We start from the raw sequence: 20,654 nt of genomic DNA, 5'->3' as shown, positions 1-20,654 counted from the left end.
TCAATGAAGGGCTTCCTATAGATATTCCTCCATATATTATTTTTTCATGATATTTTAATCCAAGGTTCTCCAGATTTTTTTTCCAATATATCTTATCGATTTCTTTTTAATTTTTCTAGGGAGCAATGAGCAGTATTAAAAGAATTCTTCCAGGGATCATGTCTAAAATTGGTCCAGAAGATTAGAATTGATAAAAGATAAATTCATATCAAATGCTACCAAAACCATGACCCTGGCAAAATACGTTATTGTGAAAATGATAAACACGTAGTCTTAAACCTCCTTCATCCTCTGATATCTAACAAGCTAATATTTTCAACAATTAAGCGTGATTTTCGAAGGTGGAAAATTTATATCCAGAGTGCACGACGGACAAACGCCTTTTTTCTAACGGAGAAGAAAACCTTCAATGTTTTTTGCTTCAGTACATTATTTAAGCTAGTGATTAACCCCTCTACCGGCAGCTTCATTTTTTACCGCAAAATTCAAATTCAAATCGTTATAACTTTTTTGTTTTTCAATATTTTTGCACCATTTTTTCACAAGCTCTCAATAAACTCTTCTAGTTTTAGGATCTGTGTCGATATTGATCATTGGTCATCTGGTTTTGTAGATGTTCCAAAATTCCTTGGGGGACCGACCCGTAACTAGAATCCCCCGTTAATTTCTCAGGCTACAGAATTTTAATCTTTTTCGGATATTCACTCATAGGAACAATACATTAATGAGAGGACATTGTGAAAAAATGAAACAATTTGGTGCAGCCGTCTTTAAGTAATAGCCATTTAGGTTTCTGGAACCACGCTGGCCAAATAAAGATCTTAAAAACTTCAAAAAACGTCATATCGTAATTGTCAGATAGCTCCAAGAATACTGTACCGATTTGTATGATTTTTTCAGCGACGCTCCTTATTACCTGGCATTATATAGCCCACATTTTATTTTATTGATAAATTGATCGATGAAATATCGGCAACGCAGTCTTTTCTGTTAAAAACGAGTTTTATTATTTAACCCGACGTTTCGACGCTGGTATGGCGTCTTCTTCAGGGGAAACTGTAATTATTTTATTGTTAACACAAAGCTTTAGTGTTCAATTAAGACAATTACTTACAATGATACGTTCGTTTTGTGTCTAGGGTTATGGCTAACTTTAACTGTCAAGTGTAATAATTTTTGGTACATGCTGTAAATTTGGCGAAAGATCGTTATTTTTCGTTTGAGAATCACTGATGAAATTGATCAAAAACAAAATGACCGCCAGAGACATTTTGTATGGAAAATGTCGGTCCCCCAAGGAACATCGGAATATCTTTAAAACTAGATGACCAATAATTAATATCGACACGGATTTCGAAACTAGAAGAGTTTTTTGAGAACTTGTGAAAAAATGGTGCAAAAATATTGAAAAACAAAAAAAGTTATAACGATTTGAATTTGAATTTTGCGGAAAAAATGAAGCTGCCGGTAGAGGGGTTAAAAATATGACAAAAAATATCTACATATTGAAGTTATATAAGAATAATATACGGTCATCAGAAATAACATAAACCCATAAAAATTATGAAAATACCGTCGATGGGGGTGACAATGGGTCTAGGGGGTGAGATTGGGTCAAAACGGAAAAATATGTTTTGTGAAATATTTCAGCTAATAACGCTGATATTACTAAAATTAATAAATCCTATGTTAGGGAACATATTATTACACATAATTCATAACAATATACATTTTTAGAAATAGTCGTTTATGTTTACTACTTCAATAAACTTGCATGTTGAAACTAGATAAAATTTACAACATTAAATTTCTCCTGTACAAAGTATCACGCATGTACTCCAGCCTCTATCGTTGTATTAGTAGAATGTTGAAAGTCTTTTCATTACACATCACAGGTATTTTCCGGAATCTGTTTGATTTTCCCATAAAAAAATCATTTTTTTCGGTACGATGCCTAAAACATTGAAAATGGGGGTGAGATTGGGTCAAGCAAGAACGATAGTAAATGAAATTTTTTATCAAAAGGTTGTTTTTTTTCTCTAAATTTGATTATCTATCAGTGATTTCATATTATAGAAACATCTCACGGAAGTACAAATCAGTTGGATCGCTGAAATACTGGGATTATGACGTCAACTTCTGCCTGACATTTATTGATCGTGGAATTTTGCACCGAAATTTAACTATTTGCGAAGGTTTAAAATAATCACTGTTTCAGTACACCTTTGGGGAAACTGAATGGGCTTTATAGCAATGGGGATGAGACTTTGAAGACAATTTGAGGGAAAAAACAAGAAAATTTATGTAAACTTGATGATATATGTTGGGTTTACATATTTGTTCCAATGGCTCTTCTATTTTTGGTATAATCGTTCTTTTAAGTGGGTTTATCATACTTGTGAAACATCTTAGATATCTTTTCGTCTTGTTTGCATCGTATTTCATCAAGATTTTTCAGCTGTGAATGGTTTTGCAATCATATTCTCTAAACAAGCTATTTCAATTACAGTGACCAAATGTCACCCATTCTATGGGGTGAGATTGGGTAATTTTTCATTCACTTGTGGTGCCGCTGTGAATAAATATTTGTCTTTAATTGTTTGAACAGTTGTTAATGTACCATCAAAGTACATACACACCAAATTTGAAGTTAAATTGCGATAGTTATTCAAAAAAATAAATCGCAATTTGACCCATTGTCACCCCCAACGACGGTAACGCTTGTTTATGCTAAATTCACGTACAAAATTTTCACATTTTTATTGGCCATACTGTATTTTTATACATGTTTTGATTAAGAGATTTCCAGATGATCCAGAAATTTGTTTGTAATTCCTTTTTCCGGTATTATTCGAAGAATTTTCTATTGCTTTCCTTCAGAGTTTAAATTAAAATTTTACCATAATTTGCTGCAGAAACTTGTTCAAGAATTAATGCAGCGATTTTCCTAGGAATTTATGTTATATATTTTCGACGATCTCATAAGGAATTAAACCAGAAATTTCCTTTAAAATACATTTTGATTAGACTCAGAGAAGAAGATTCTTGGATTCCATAAAATGTGGCTTTCGGAATTGTGGAGCAATTCTGAAATAAGTTTAATTAGGAACTTCATGTGAATTGTTCTTGCAGATCTTGAGAAAGTTCATGTATAAAAATCTGAATTAACTGCTGATGGACTTTCTGAAAGTGTGCAAGTTTCCGTTAGTATTTTTGAAGACTACTTTAAGCTAAGAAATTTTTGACTATATTGTCGGATGAATTTAAGACATCTGGAAGATGTATCACTGGTGCTAATTCTGAACGATTACAAGAAGAAAACCAAAAATGAACTTACAAAGATGTACTCATAGGTATCCACGGACTAATGTTTGAATTTATTGTAGGAAGCATTTCGGAAGAATATCTTGAGAAATTCCTCATGAAAAAGAAGTCCATAAAGTAAAATATCCTAAGGATATATCAAAGCAACGGTTATACGAATTTAGATTGTTATTTTAACTAACATTTTAACATCTAAGCACGCTGTATTACTCATATAATTCCAAGATGAATTCCGACTAGGTTTCTTAAAGAAATTCAAAAGTGAAATTTTCAGTCGAATACTTTATGCAATCTTTGAAAAATTCCAAAACAAATCCTTGAAACAGTTTATGGTGGAATCTGGAATTCATGTTCTTGTAAAAAGTCTTAAATTTATTTAGTCAATTATTATTTGTATCAAGAAAAGCCTCAAATTCCTTGGACACATCCTTTGAAGAAATTTTAGCAGGATTTCCACAACATCTGAAACTATTACTGGATGTATTTCTCCTGAAGCTTCGTAAAATCTATTTGGGACCTCTTTCGCCACCAATCATATTTTCAATTTTATTTTTCAATCCTTGCAAAACCCTCAACGAACCCGCAACCCTGTCGAGAAATTTAATTAGGTCGCAAGGTAAGCTTAACTTTACCCACTGTAGTTAAAAGTTAAAGCCTGATTCACTGCTGAAAAGTAATTTCTTGGTCTATATTGATACATGGCAAAATCCTGCAAGGAATCGATCAAAAAGCACTTTTTTCTGATCGCAGTAAAGACAATTATCACCGTCTTCAGCCAAAGGCTGCACAGACTAAACAATCGCTAAAATTAGGCAAAGGACAACACAAAACACCCAGTAGCCCAGTGATGATTTTTTCGTTTGACAAAAAGTTTCCACCGACTGAAGAGGGAATCGAACCCACACCTCGTGACACAATACGCATAAACGACTGACGCCGCTAACCGCACGGCCACGAAGCCGACAAACAGTACACTGTTGAAAAGAAATGTCAGATCAAACATGAGTAGCTGTAAAAAATTTCGGGAAGAAATTACTTTTGCGATTCCTTTTCAGAAGTGAATCAGGCTTAAGGGTTTACGTCGCATTCAAAACATAAGTATAACCGCTCACAAAAAATGCAAAAGATGATTAAAAGTGTAATGTTTTGTAAAACTTTCGTCTTTGGTCCTTTGGCGGAGAGGCCTGTGTCATGAGCAAACAAGGATTTTTGACGTCACTGAGGTAATTCAGGTAAGTCAAATGTGAGAATATTGTATAATATTAGTCCCAAAATGCTGCCTTGAGAAACACCTGATCTTATAGGAAGTCTTTCAGACCTGGAGTTCTGATAATTAAACTGAAATGTACGATTTGACAGATAACTTTGAATTGTTTTAACAATGTATGTTGGAAAATTAAAGTTTTTAATTTTACGATCAAGCCTTCATTCCAAACACTGTCGAATGCTTTTTCTATGTCTAGATGAGCAAGTCCAGTAAAATAGCCTTCAGATTTGTTGAAACGGATCAAATTTGTTACGCATAAAAGTTGGTAAGTGGTCGAATGTCCATGGCGAAATCTGAACTGTTCATTGGCAAAAATTGAATTTTCATTGATGTGGACCATCGTTCTGTTCAAAATGACCTTTTCAAAAAGTTTACTGATGGAGGAAATCAAGAAATCAAACTGATTGGACGATTGCTAGAAGTTTCTGCAGGATTTTAGAATTGGTACAACCTTAGCATTTTTCCATTTGTCAGGAAGATATGCCAACTGAAAGCATTTGTTAAATATATCAACAAAGAATGATAAGCTAGTTCCTGGATGTTTCTTGATGAAAATGTAGAAGATTCCATCATCGCCAGGAGCTTTCATATTTTTGAATTTTTTAATAATAGTTCTCACTTCTTCCAAATCAATTTCCCAGAAATTTTCGAAAACGTTCTCTTGATTGAGAATATTTTCGAAGTCCTGAGTAACTTGATTTTTAATTGGACTAGTAAGTCCTAAATTAAAATTATGCGCAGTTTCAAACCGCAAGCAAGTTTTTGAGCTTTTTCGCAACTAGTTAGTAATAATTTATTCTCCTCTTTCAATGCTGGTATTCACTTCTGAGATTTTTTCAAAATTTTAGATTATTTCCAAAAGGGCTTAGAGCCAGGGTCAAATTGAGAAATTTTATTTTCAAAATGTTTGTTTCCTAATTGTGGAAATCGTTTTTTAAATTTCTTTCTGCAAATCCTGCCAATTTAGTGTGTCATAGCAGGATCGCGAGTGAGAAACAAATCGTTTATTACATGAATACTTAACCATTCCTAGTTAACTTGCCCATTTCGTATTACGTAAAGTTCAACTAAACCTTTATGAATGAAATTGACGATACCGAAGAAAAGAAAGCCCCTTAAGACAATCTGCAACCATTGAAATTTTGCCGCAGCAACCAAAAAAACCTTCGCCATCGTCCTTCAAGTTGAGCAAAGTTCACCTTGTCGTTTGCTGCTGCTGCTGCTGTGCCACAAAGTGCCACAATTGCCGGAGGAAATTCCATTTAACTACAGTCCACCAGAACGGGGACCGGGCAAAGGAAAAAGACAACTCTGGATCAAAAGAGGGCCTTAAAAGCGTTGCTTTTTGTGTGCCGGGACCATATTAAATATCTAAAAATAGAGCAAACACCCATCTTGTGTCGCGATTCAGCCCACATCGACACATAAACTGATGATGGCATTGAAGTGCGGGTGGAGGTTCAAGATCAACTAGGGCAAAATGGTCCAAAATGCCACTTTAAGGATTTGTGTCGTTTTCTCTTAATTAGATCTACATTTTAACACCATTCTAAGTCATAACAGTAACTTTACAATATTTGCTAGCTTCCACATTGAAAACATTTTCCAAATTTGAGGTTTTTAATAGTCAAAAATCGTGTAGAAAAGTTGTTTGAAAAATGGGGGTGGTTCAAAACGACCGAATGGGTGGGGTAAAATGCCATTTAGTATGGAGAACTAGGAGTAAGCAACCATGTTACTCCATGAGTTTGCTCTGTGGTATGGAAACGCTTATTCGTTAATAAAATCATCGAAAAACCTTAATATTTAGGCAAAAAAAAGAACAATGTTGAATTTTACCGGGAATTTAAGGAAAAATCTATGAGTTTATGTTCAAGGGTTGTAGCGGCAACTCTTGGGTAAACATATGTTAACATCGTTTGGCAAAAAATACAAAAGGAAACACTGTAGGAATGATTTAATGAGGTGAGCCATTTTACCCCTTCAGTGCGTCTTGGACCATGTTCCCCTACAACACGTACTCTTCAGGTCCAAACAGAGGCATCTTGGGCACGTGGCCTTGTTGCTCCTGGATGGCAACACTTGAGGTTGGTTTTTTGCTTTATGAAGCGGATGCTGCGACTGGCAAGGTTCGATGCAAATGGTGGCAAGGGTGTTGATGGGATAAATTTGCATCTCTGCCAAGGGGAAGGTTTCGGTGTCATTTGTCTCCTCAAAAGATGGAAACAGGATGTCAACAGATGATGAGTGGGTTGGGTGCGTTCAGTGTTGATATAATGTTTCAAAACGAGGGACATGTTGTCTTTGAATAGGACCAGGTACTTGTGTGAAATAATGACGTCAGTAATATTAACTTTGACCTTTCAGAAAAGTCAAATGAATTTCTTGGAATTAACTATTCTATTTTTGCACAGACCAATTAAACAAAAAAATGGTGAATGTTTCTAGCTTTTGCTAGAAGTGCGAGAAATCTAAATAAAAAAAATAAAAAAATCGGTTTCAACATTTTAAACAAATTTGAAGAAAATAGCATGAAACGAGCTCACCAATTGGTAATCCATAGTCGACATGGAAGATTAAAAACATTTCCAATCTCATCACAAACACGCCTATCACAAACAGCTGAAATGATGTACAACCCAACGAATCAAGGAAAAGCACACTATCCACACGTAAAACTCAATTCTCAAGATTATCTTCGTTTAAAAAAAATCTCGAAAATTTTCTAATTAATTGGAAAAAAAAACATTATTTTCAGCAAAACTTTAATTTGGTCTCAGCAGAAATAACCAAATAGTTTTTGTTTCTCAGAATAACCGCTAATAAGAAACGCTAAGACATCAAACTCAAACCGAAAGGAAATCCAACGAAAATTCTCAGTAATTTTACAACTCACACAGCATTCAAGAGCAAGAAACAGAAGTCCAAAGAGGTCGTTTATATCGCCTTTTAGCAAGGCGATCTACACGGGTAGTCAAGAAGTGCAAGGGGCAGGAAGATTATTGTAAACCAAAAGTTTTCCTCGTTCCAAACACATGCGCACATAGAAGCTATCGCGAATAAAAAAAAAATGTTTTAAAGTCGATCTCAACACACGAGACGGACTGTGTCTGGTAGAAACCGGCAACGAACCACCAAGGAAGTAAAAAATCATTGGAAAAACTTTTATCCAAAACATTTTGCTCGACGCTCTCGTTGAGGCTTGGTGCGTTGCCAGGCTTCCTTGCCTCCACATATGTTGGCCGATGTGATGATGTGGATCGCCTAAAGAAAACAAACAACGCGTAATGACCAGGCAAACAACGCACACATGCGGCGTGGTAGTTGGAATGACTTTTATGCTGATTCTTGTTAATAGAAGTGATTCGCCTTCTGATGGCTGGTAGCAGAGCAGAGTGCTTAAGATGGAATATGTTTTCCTTTCGATCAATACTGATGCAAACTGAGTCGTCAGTCGTTTGACTGACTGGTGCACTTTGCGAAAAAGGACCACGTGATTATTGAGCTGAAATCGAATTCAGGTTAACTTCTGCGTTCATGATTCCTCTCATGGCGTAGTGGTAACGCGCCCCAACTAGAGATCGGGGAGTCGTGAGTTCGATTCTCACTGAGAAGACGTGTAACTTTTTCGCAAATCTTCACATCAATTTGTCCATCTAATCCAATTGCAAATTGTATGTAATGTTTAGCTTTTCGGTAGTTGTTAAACTTCCACTCGGCTGGTTAGCCGTAAACCACGATTCATAATTAAAAACAAGTGTTATATTATATATATTTTTTTAATTGTACTCAATAACTTATCTGTTCCTATTTTTCCTGCTTTGTTTTTATTCTAGTCGTATTTAATTCATATTCTACTATTTTTCATTTTATATTATATTCCTATCCATTTCATATTACATTCTGTTTCAATTTGTCTCTACACCTTTTCTACCCCCATTATATTCCATTTCGATGCTGTTTCTACTATATTTCTATTCTTTTCATATCACATTTATTTCCTACACTAAACAATTCCATTAAAATCCTATCCATATTCCATCAAAATCTTATTCTTGTTTTATTTCACTTATGTTCTATTCTGGCTTTATATTACAATAAGTAGTTTTAGGAGACCAGAATTGGTCTGTTTTAAATCGTATCACTTTTATATGCCCACTCAGCACATATGTCAAATGTACAAGTTGAAGTTGAAATTGAAAATAGAAACCACGTGCTTTGGTGGTGATCGAACCCACGACTTCCTATTTGCTAGATGAGCGCATCAACCAAGTTGCGGAGTCTGTTAAGAGACCTCCTGTACAACTTATACATCCGAAGGAGGTTTAAACTGCGAAATGATGATACCATGCGCTCTGACGTGTTCCAGTTCGCACCTGAAGGCCTCAAAAAGCCATGACTGATGCTCTGGAAAACCTAGATCAGATGAGTTCTTCCAAGACCAAAAGTGGTCATCGCAAAGTCAAGAAGTAGTCATCTCGAAGACCAGAACTGGTATTCTCGAAGACCATAATTGTTCTTACTGACGTCCAGAATTAATAATCACGAAATCCAGAATCAGGTATTTCAAAGGATAGAATTGAACACAAGAACAAGATCAAATAGTCTTCCAGAAGACCAGACTTGGTTTTTCAGAAAATCAGAATTGGTTTTCCAAAAGACCAGAATTAGTTTTTCAGAAGACCAGAAGTGGTCTTTCAGAAGATCAGAATTGGTATTCCAGAAAACCAGAATTGGTCTTCCAGAAGAGAAGAATTGATCTTCCCAAAACTATAATTGTTCTTACTGACATTCAGAATTGATTATTACGAAATCCAGAATCATGTATTTCAAAGGATAGAATTGGTCCTCCAGAAGACCAGAATGGGTTTTCCACAAAACCACAAATGGTTCTTCCAAAAAAAAAACAGAATTGTTCTTCCAGAAAACCATAATCGGATTTCCAGAAGACCAGAATTGGTATTCCAGAAGACCAGAACTGGTCTTCCAGAAGATTAGAATTGGTCGTCCAGAAGACCAGAACTGATCTTGCAGAAGACTAGAACTGATCTTCCAGAAGACCAGAATTGGTCTTCCCGAAGACCAGAATTGATCTTCCAGAAGACCAGAATTGGTCTTCCAGAAGCCCAGAATTGATCTTCCAGAAGACCAGAATTGGTTTTCCATAAGACCAGAATCGGTCTTCCAGAAGACCAGAATTGGTCTCCCAGAAGACTAGAATTGGTCTTTCAGAAGATCAGAATTGGTATTCCAGAAAACCAGAATTGGTCTTCCAGAAGAGAAGAATTGGTCCTCCCAAAACTATAATTGTTCTTACTGACGTTCAGAATTGATTATTACGAAATCTTGAATCATGTTTTTCAAAGAATATAATTGGTCCTCCAGTAACCAGAATGGGTTTTCCAGAAAACCAGAATGGGTTTTGCAGAAAACCAGAATTGGTCCTCCAAAAAACCAGAATCAGTCTTCCAGAAGAACAGAATTGGTCTCTTGTTCTTCCAGAAGACCAGACTCGGTCTTTCAGAAGACCAGATTTGGTCTTCCAGAAGACCAAAAGGGTCTTCCAGAGAATCAGAATTAGTCTTCCAGAACATCAGAATTGGTCGTCCGGAAGAACATAATTGGTCTTTCAGAAAACCAGAATAGGTCTTCCAGAAGACCAAAATTAGTCTTCCAAAATACCAGAATTGGTCTTCCACAAGACTAGAATTGGTCTTCCAGAAAACCAAAATTGGTCTTCCAGGACCAAAATTGGTCTTCCAGAAGATAAAAATTGGTCTTTTAATAGACAACAATGGGTCTTCCAGAAGAACAAAATTTGTCTTCCAAAAGACCAGAATGGGTTTTCCACAAAACCACAAATGGTTCTTCCAAAAAAAAAACAGAATTGTTCTTCCAGAAAACCATAATCGGATTTCCAGAAGACCAGAATTGGTATTCCAGAAGACCAGAACTGGTCTTCCAGAAGATTAGAATTGGTCGTCCAGAAGACCAGAACTGATCTTGCAGAAGACTAGAACTGATCTTCCAGAAGACCAGAATTGGTCTTCCCGAAGACCAGAATCGACCTTCCAGAAGACCAGAATTGGTCTTCCAGAAGCCCAGAATTGATCTTCCAGAAGACCAGAATTGGTTTTCCATAAGACCAGAATCGGTATTCCAGAAGACCAGAATTGGTCTCCCAGAAGACTAGAATTGGTCTTTCAGAAGATCAGAATTGGTATTCCAGAAAACCAGAATTGGTCTTCCAGAAGAGAAGAATTGGTCCTCCCAAAACTATAATTGTTCTTACTGACGTTCAGAATTGATTATTACGAAATCTTGAATCATGTTTTTCAAAGAATATAATTGGTCCTCCAGTAACCAGAATGGGTTTTCCAGAAAACCAGAATGGGTTTTGCAGAAAACCAGAATTGGTCCTCCAAAAAACCAGAATCAGTCTTCCAGAAGACCAGACTCGGTCTTTCAGAAGACCAGATTTGGTCTTCCAGAAGACCAAAAGGGTCTTCCAGAGAATCAGAATTAGTCTTCCAGAACATCAGAATTGGTCGTCCGGAAGAACATAATTGGTCTTTCAGAAAACCAGAATAGGTCTTCCAGAAGACCAAAATTAGTCTTCCAAAATACCAGAATTGGTCTTCCACAAGACTAGAATTGGTCTTCCAGAAAACCAAAATTGGTCTTCCAGGACCAAAATTGGTCTTCCAGAAGATAAAAATTGGTCTTTTAATAGACAACAATGGGTCTTCCAGAAGAACAAAATTTGTCTTCCAGAAGACCAGAATTGGTCTCCCAGAAGATCAAAATTGGTCTTCCAGAAAACCAGACTTGGTCTTCCAGAAGACCAGACTCGATCTTGCAGAAGACCAAAATTGGTCTTCCAGAGGACCAGAATAGGTCTTCCAGAAGACCAAAATTGGTTTTCCAGTAGACAAGAATTTGTCTTTCAGAAGACTAGAATTGATCTTCCAGAAGACTAAAATTGGTCTTGCAGAAGACCAAAATTGGTCTTCCAGAAGACCTGAATTGGTTTTCCAGAAGACCAGACTTGGTCTTCCAGAAGACCAGACTTGTTTTTAGAGGCGAACAGAATTAGTCTTTCAGAACATTAGAATTGGTCATTTAGAAGAACAGAATTGGTCTTTCAGAAAACCGGAATTGGTCTTTCAGAAGACCGAAATTAGTCTTCCAATAGACCAGACTTGGTCTTCCACAAGACTAGAATTGGTCTTCCAGAAAACCAAAATTGGTCTTCCAGGACCAAAATTGATCTTCCAGAAGACTAAAATTGGTCTTCCAGAAGACAAGAATTGGTCTTCCAGAAGACCAGAATTGGTCTTCCAGAAGACCAGAATTGATCTTCCAGAACACCAGAATTGGTCTTCCAGAAGACCGGAATTGGTATTCCAGAAGACCACAATTAGTCTTCCAGAAGATCAGACTTGGTCGTCCAGAAGACTAGACTTGGTCGTCCAGAAGACCAGACTCGATCTTGCAGAAGACCAGAATTGGTCTTCCAGAGGACCAGAATAGGTCTTCCAGAAGACTAAAATTGGTCTTCCAGAAGACAAGGGCCCAGATAGCCGTAGCGGTAAACGCGCAGCTATTCAGCAAGACCAAGCTGAGGGTCGTGGGTTCGAATCCCACCGGTCGAGGATATTTTCGGGTTGGAAATTTTCTCGACTTCCCAGGGCATAAAGTATCTTCGTACCTGCCACACGATATACACATGCAAAAATGGTCATTGGCATAGTAAACTCTCAGTTAATAACTGTGGAAGTGCTCATAAGAACACTAAGCTGAGAAGCAGGCTTTGTCCCAGTAGGGACGTAACGCCAGGAAGAAGAAGAAGAAGAAGAAGACAAGAATTGGTCTTCCAGAAGACAAGAATTTATCTTTCAGAAGACTAGAATTGATCTTCCAGAAGACTAAAATTGGTCTTCAAAAAGACCAGAATTGGTCTTCCAGAAGACCAGAATTAAATACCATAAATTGCGCACCTCCAGACCAGAATTTACCTTCCAGGGAACCATAATTTGTTTTCCAAGACTACGAATGAGGTATACCAGGGCAAGTTGTAACGGGTAGAGCAAGGTGAGCAGATTTCTCGGGTGTACCTTAGATATTCAATACCAAGAGTAGTGCAACTCCCAAAACCATTAATTGGTCTTTTAGGTTCACTACTAAGTCTTCAAAAAACGAATTGGACCTCAAAGCTCCATGCATTTATACTTGGCTTAAAGATGAAATCCATTCTAAGGTTTGCAAACGATTCCACTTACTTCTGATTCCCCAGCGTCGAGAAAAAACACGTCTCAGAGCTAGCCCACGTGCTTCCAGCCAAGAACGCTGATCAAAGCTCACCTGGAATCTGTGTCATGCAGTCTAACGAACCGAACCGACTGCGGCCTTAACAACATTGAGTGGAGCACATGGTCTTGGCCTAGTCTTGTACAGCTGCAGCTCTGCTTCTGCAGCTTATATCACATTCATCGCCCCCTTCCCATGTCACTTCTTGCACCCGTCTCTCTCTCCACCGATTCCATTCATCCCATTCTCAAGAATGGATGATAATAATTACCATTTGTGCAGCGCTGCCACCGAGTAGGTATATACCTTCAATTCATCGCCTGGGCCTGTTGTCGAAGTCGTTACCGAATGGCAATTCTCTCACACGTTAGCGGCGGCTCTAGTGCTCCGACCCAGCATAGCATCGGTGGTGGCAACAGCATTGTCAAAATAATAACACAACCCTCGTCGTCGTCGTCGTCGTCGTCGTTTTTTCGGTACCCTCTGGAAATTAAGCTCCCTATGCATGATCCACGGTGTGTCTAAAAACGATTTTAATGGAAAAAATATGTCAAAGAATTTGAAACCTATAATTCGCAAGATAGGGGTCGCCCATAAGCAACGTGGCTGTTTATTTTTAAAGAAGCGTACGGTACCGACGGACGCCCCGGTATGACCTAGAGCGGCTCAAGCAGCCGATTGTCACAACTGCATAAGCGCAGCACCTCGAGGCTGCATTACCAGAAGAGGGAAAGCTGGATAAAGCCCCTCTTGAGGCATGAACAGTGAGCAGTTCGACGAGGAATGTAGGCAGATTCTGGAGGAGAAGAATTCAGCGCGTTCGGTCATGCTGCAGCAAGGAACCCGGCAGAACGTGAAACGCTATAGATGGATACGGCAATAGCAGACCCACCTTTTTCAGAAGAAAAAACGCCCCCTGGAGGAGACGGAGTGCTGTGCCGGTCTCAAGAAACACGCAAGTTCTATCAGAAGCTCGACGCATCCCGCAACGGCTTCAGGCCGCTAGCCGAGATGTGCAGGAATAAGGATGGAATCATCTTGACAAAAGAGCGTGAGGTGATCGAAAGGTGGAAGCAGCACTTCGACGAACACCTGAATGACGATGAGAGCACAGGCAATGAAGGTCGAGGCAACGGAGGAAATGCTTTTGTCAGTACTACGGACGATGGAAACCAACCAGCTCCCACTTTGAGGGAGGTTAAGAATGCCATTCACCAGTTCAAAAACAATAAAGCTGCTGGTAAGAATGGTATCGTAGCTGAACTCATAAAGATGGGTCCAGAGAGGCTGGCCGTTTGTCTGCACCGGCTGATAGGCACAATCTGGGAAACGGAATAGCTACGTTCGTGGGAAGTTATCAAACTGGCTTCATTGACGGCCGATCGACAACGGACCAACTCTTTACTGTACGGCAAATCCTCTAAAAATTGTCGGCGGAACATTTAAAAAAGTGGGAGACCTGTACACCTGCCTGAAACGCGAAGCAGCAAAAGTTGGACTGCTGGCGAATGCGACATTTTTTTTTTTCGTAAATAACGGTTCCAGTCGCACCGTGCAAGCCCCATGCCTTGTGTTCGCGGGTCGGATGGTCGCCAGTAGTGGCTCAGTATGTAGTACAATGTACCCACTGTTGTTTGTCTGGCCGTCGAGCACAATACGTCGGATCGAGGCAGTGCATGGTACATTCGCGTGGTAAATTAGTCCCACGAAGGACAATGACGGTGATGATAATCACATACACGGGATCGTATACTGGGGTTTTTCGGTGGGTTGGGGGTCCACGCTATTCGGCTGTCAAGCTGTTTACCGGCAGTTTGTTCGCTGTTTGGTTAATTTGGAATCATAATCAGTTGGAAACTTGATGGAAATATGCAAATTGAGCATTCTGTCGTTAAAAAAAGAATATGGTAACTAGATTCGAACCTAGCTTCTCGAGAAAGAACTCGGCCTACTTACCAGTAGCTTCACATTAGCTAGGCCTTAAAATTTGTCACGAACCCATTGCTCATCCGCAGTGATACCGATTTCAGCGAAATAAAATGTAACAGCAACAAAAAAAATCAAGCGAAAGAGAAAACCCACGTTCCCACACACAGTTCCAACCCAATTCAACTTAAGCGAGGCTAACCGGGCATGCATATTGCATAGTCTCAGGTTGTCCCTCGCTGGCTGTCTGTCTGTCTGTGTACGCATTGGGGTGGCGGTCTCGGTCTCGGTCTCGGTCTCCCTCAGCCAGCTGGTAGCGTGAAAAACGAGGTGAAGAATTTAGCTCACCGTTACCGTCGGCTGAATCGAGCCTCGAAGGTAACTAGCGAACAAGTGAAGTGGAGGCCCACCCGATCCCAGGCGAATATCTGCGCGCACAGCTTTATTGGGGAAATCGGAGGTTCCAACGTTTTGCCACCGCAAACAAGTGCACACACAATAAGCGGGTGCGAGTTCTGCTGAATTCGATGGTGACTTTGCCAACCTGGATAGAGAACCCGGTGGCCAGTAAAAGTGCGATGGTTGGATGGGACAAGGTTATTCTGCGCGATAAATCAATTTGACGGGGGAGGAATTTTTGGCTGTGCGAAACAACGGTGTCAAACGGAACCGTTAGGGAAGTTAAGGCTGGGTCAAGGCATGGGATTTGTTAAATCGATTCAATGGGTTTTGTTGTGGTCGAGTTTTTGATGGATGAAAGTGGCGAAAAATCGTTGTGTGCTCTATAGGTAAAAAAGGAGTCAGAATTTGTTAATGGATAACACAAATTGTTTGACTTATCTTTAATATAGGAATTCTGGACCAGAATTTTAAAATGTCTTCACTACTTCTTAAGAATCTGATGTGAAACTTTAGTCTGCCATGCACAGCAGAATTGTTCCTTATATTAGAACAGACTAAACCCATCTTTATACTTCTGTTCATTAATTTGTTGTAGTTTGGAGTAGAATGTTTCCATAATCTAGAGCAAAATTAAATATTTTAGAAAGATTTTTGTAGATCTTGAAATTGATGTTAATTTTCAGATTGAGGCAGATTTTTTTCAATTTTTGACCAGAATTTGGATAACTACAGTCAAGTCTCCATAACTCGATATTGAAGGGACCATCAAGTAAAAGAGGTATCGAGTTATAGAACACAAAATTAGTGCAACTACGATTCTAAGGCCAAACGAGTTAGCCATGAAAACTGGTTCTCGAGGTTTATGCTCTTGAAAATTTGAGGTTTGGCTTCGATACATCTTCACCTCAAGCCTACCGAAATTTTCGATATTTGTCATTTTTGTATCTTGAATATACTCATATTATTTGCACTTATAGCATGAAACATTGTGTAGTCAACTTTCACATTATTTACATCAAGAGGATTGGACTACTAGCACTGCACAGCTGCAGCGCAAAATTAATTAAAATTTAGCGTCACTTCTACAGTACTTCTCTCGCATCGTAAATATTGCTCCAAATAATGTTTATATCTTTGTAATATTATGACAAGTATAAAACAACGCAACTGATCGATCCGTGTTATTTAGTCTATGTTGTTAGAATCCTTCGCATACAATTTTATGCAATTTTCACTACTTACATAGCTGGTCTGAGAACAAAAAAGCTGAAACGTTTGACACGAATAAGTTTAGCTGAATAATTTCTGAAATATGAATAGTGTATCTTTGCGGAAAAAAAATTGCAAAACAACTAAAAAGAACAACCTTTGAGTGAAAGAAGGGAAAATTATGTTTGAAATATGATCAGTTTAGCGCCAATAATCATTGGAACAATATAACTCAAATGACTACCCAATGTTATTTCGGTCATATATTTAAATACATTATTCAGTCCTTGAAAAGAACGTTAAACTGTTTTACTCTTAATAATAATTTGAACCGCATTAATTATTGTTTTAAAGTAGTTTTACAACATTTGCGACAGGCTGCCGAAAAACTCTTCAATCTTCAGTGTTTACCCTGATTGCTAGTTTTAGCTATCTGGAACCGGAGATATTTTGAAATTCTTAGCAGGACTGCTACGTGGTCATGATTAATGGTGGAAACCAAAAAAAACACACATATATTGGTTTCTCATATTCTGTCGCTTGCTCCACGAAACAAGTCGGTTATGAAGATTAATGTTTTCGGAATCACTCGAGTAATCTTCAATGAGAAATTAGATGAAGGTCATGGTAAATATTCCATTATTGAATAACTTTCAATTTAGTTTTTTTTATTTGAGGATATATATTGATTGTCCATTTCCCGACATTTGCATTTTTTTACATAAATCCTTTTTACAGACATTTTTATTGACAGCAGTCCTATATTGATTTTTTTTAACTGTAATTATTTATAATTGAGATGACACAACCTTGTTTACATTACTTCAATTCCTTCTGTTAACTGCAGGCAGAAACACACAGTACAATTATAAAGACTAGCCAATAATATAAAGAAGGGTAAATCTCCTATGAAGCATATAAGTCCTTGAATTAGTTAGCCTTAAAGAATACCCTAATCTTCAAAGAAGGGAAAATCATTAATAGAATGTTGAAAATACAGTTGCCTATAAGGGGTTGTCCATTAACAACGTGGTCAATTCTTTCGGATTTTTTACCTCCACGGGGTCTTTCGTCCATACAAAAATTTAAAAAGAATTGTTTGTATCGTGGTCATTCGCCAGGCCCCCTTCCATCCTCCCATAAATGATCACATGGTTAATGGACGACCCCTAATAGCTTGTATAAAATTGATGACTATTTTAACATTAAAAAAACGGTTATTTCTCAGAAACTATGAGAACCTCGGAAATCTATTACACCTTCTTCTTCTTATCTTGTGTTACGTCCCAACTAGGACAGAGCCAAATCTCAGCTTTGTGTTCTTACGAACACCTCCACAGTTATTAATTGAGAACTTTTATTACCAATTGATCATTTTTGCATGTGTATAACGTATTGCTGATATGAATATGCTCTATGCCCTGGAAAATCGAGAAAATTTTCAATCAAATAAAATCTTCGCCCGGTGGAATTCGAACTCACGTCCGTCAGCTTGATGAATAGCTGCATGTTTACCCATACAGCTATCTGTATAATAAGTTTATGATATCATTATTAGTTTAAAACATTTTATCAAACAAAAAGCTTAAAAACTTACGTCACAATTATTTTGCATATAATTATGTATCGTACGCTGAAAATCATAATGATTCGAAAGATTTTACACACCTAAATATTGCTACACAAAGCAAAGTAATGTAGTAATATTTTTTCTGGGAAATGGTCTTTCTGGGGAATGACTTTCTGGGGAATGGTCCATTCTGGCAAATGGTTTTCTGGCAAATGATCCATTCTGGCAAACGGCTTTCTGGCAAATGTCATACAACCCTCTAAGAGATTCCCTTCATAATAAATTGTATTATGAACCCAAAGCAGATTTTTTTTGGAAAATAAGGAAATCATTTATTTTTAAGTCTACTGAAAAAGAATTCGTAAAAAAAATATAAATTCCCTGGTTTTGTGAATAGAATGTGGGGAAGAAACAGGGGGGGGAGGGGAGCACAAAAGTCAATTTGAGCAAATTGAGATGTGAAATTGTGGAAAATAATGAAATCGTTCTGGTAAGTTTCATCTCAGTTTGTTCGAATTGACTTTCGTGTCTACAAACTTTAGAAATTTAACTTTGTGAGAAAAAGTCGACCACAGCTTTTTTTTTATTCCAGAAATAAATTCTCTCTTTGATTTTGCTTAAGGTTTTGAAGTAATTTTGAATGAATAAACTTATTGCCTAAAATCTAAACTACATTTTTCCAAGACAACTTTTGTAAATTTTTTTTAGGAAAATTAAAAATATTTGAATAATTCTCAACAGATTAGTAGCATATGTTTTGAAGCTACTTTTCGGTATTCCATGAAGAATTTTAGAAGAATCAAGTTTCTAAAGGAATATCAAAGGGAGGCTTCAGAAGTGTTGCTACGAACGTCCTGGAAATTAGTTATATGATATTGTGAGATTTCGTCATACCTTCAACGTGAACTTGTAGAACCATTTTTTTTATGTCTAATTTTTATTCTCAAGTAAATTCCAGAATATGTGACTGCTTGGGACTAACAGACACCATCAGTGTATAAGTGCTGGTGAACTTCTATTTTTAGGCAACAATGGTGCCTGCCACGTCAGAATGCAGACCAATGAGGGAAAAGGGGAGGAATTGATGATGCATTAAACTGGCACCCACAGTAGACCGTATATACCACTGCGTCTACGCCAGTTCATGCGGGAGTGTATAGATTGGGAGAAAGGCATGGCATAGAGGTTTTTGCTCTTTGGTTAGCAGGCTGCCTATGTATCAGGCGTAAGGAAAGGCGTGCTATAATGATGATAGAGTGGTAGCGTAGGGAAACGGTTTCTTGTTCGTCTCTGGTTCTAACGTTCGCTATGAACGGAAAGGGTGTGAGTGTGATAGATCGAGAGTGGAAAATAGAAGCGAGTGAAAGATACAACTCTGCATATGAAACAGAAGCGGTAGCCATTAGACCACCAACCCCGCCATTCTCTGCAAAATAATTTTCCCATAAAATTTACAACAAACTCTTTCGCAAAGTTCATCTAAAGTCCTTCTCAAATATTTTCAAAATACATCATAAATTGTTCTATTTTCATTCTGCAAACTTGAAGCAGATTGTACGAGAATTACCTAACGCATCTTCAGAGGAAATTTGTTGAAAACCGTAATTAATACTTTTGTTTCAGAAACCAGCATAGCGGTGAAGGAAACTGTGAAGAATTAATAAACCAGATAACTGGGAAGGCGGAACGGATTTTTAGGATATCCATAAAGAAATTTATGAGGATCTTCCTTAAAACATTCCTCAAAACATAAATGAATTATAATAGTTTTGAAAACTTGCAGAATTCTTATACGTATGGTTACTGATATCTGAAATTCCTCAACATATTTTCAAAGTAATGCAAAAATTTGAGCTCGAGCTCGATTGGCCGCCCGTGGATGCTACTCCAGTATCGCCAGATCAGCTGCACTTACACAAGGAATCAACCGAATGACTACTTGGGACTAACAGACACCCTCAGTTATAAGTGCTGATGATCTTCTATTTTTAGGCAACAATGGTGCCTGCCACGTCAGAATGCAGACCAAGGGGAAGGAAATGATGTTGCACTTATACTGGCCCACTGTAGACCGTGGAGTCCGACTGCATCTACGCCAGTTCATGCGAAAGTGTGTGGATTAAGGAAAAGGCATGGCAGAGGGGTTTGCTTTTGTGGTTAGCATACTGGCCTATGTATCAGGCGTGCTATAATGATGGAAGAATAAAAGCATTCGGGAAATGGGTTTTTGTCCGTCTCTGGTTCTAGCGTTTACTTTGAACGAATAGTTTGAGTGTGGTAGATTAATAATGGAAGATAGAAGCAAGTAAGAGATAAAACTACAAAGTACGAGGAAAGGGACGGGCCTGGGATTGAACCCATGACCTTCTGCTTATGAAGCAGAAGCAGTAGCCATTAGACTACCAACCCCGCCTTTTAATGCAATAATTTCCTCAAATATTCAGTAAAATAAATCTTACATTACGAATTTTTACATAAAACATCTTAGACAATGTTCTTAAAATAACGTAAATTTTTTCGCCGTTATTTTATGCAGTTCCTACCATAATTCAGCCATTGCATGAAAAACCGATCTAGTGGGTCACCGAATACCGTGAAAATTTGCTATTTTATTCCTTATCTGAAATGTATCCTCACGTGTTTTTG

At 37.9% G+C, this 20,654-nt stretch overlaps 1 protein-coding gene and 1 long non-coding RNA gene across 5 annotated transcripts in view; both read right to left on the bottom strand.

Moving 5' to 3' along the window:
• LOC5577739 (ras-related protein Rap-2a) overlaps positions 1–20,654 on the bottom strand; it is a 439,757-nt gene that overhangs the window by 316,720 nt on the left and 102,383 nt on the right. The window lies entirely within an intron of this gene.
• Positions 989–1,230, bottom strand: LOC110678622. Its single transcript, XR_002501785.1, has 2 exons — positions 1,115–1,230; positions 989–1,056 (listed from the first exon to the last, which is right to left on the bottom strand). It is a non-coding gene; the product is annotated as an uncharacterized LOC110678622 (long non-coding RNA).

This window comes from Aedes aegypti, chromosome 3 (assembly GCF_002204515.2).
Source record: "Aedes aegypti strain LVP_AGWG chromosome 3, AaegL5.0 Primary Assembly, whole genome shotgun sequence".
Taxonomy (NCBI): Eukaryota; Metazoa; Arthropoda; class Insecta; order Diptera; family Culicidae; genus Aedes; species Aedes aegypti.
The sequence above is the reverse complement of the archived record's forward strand: the minus strand, read 5'-3'. Positions and strand labels throughout refer to the sequence as shown.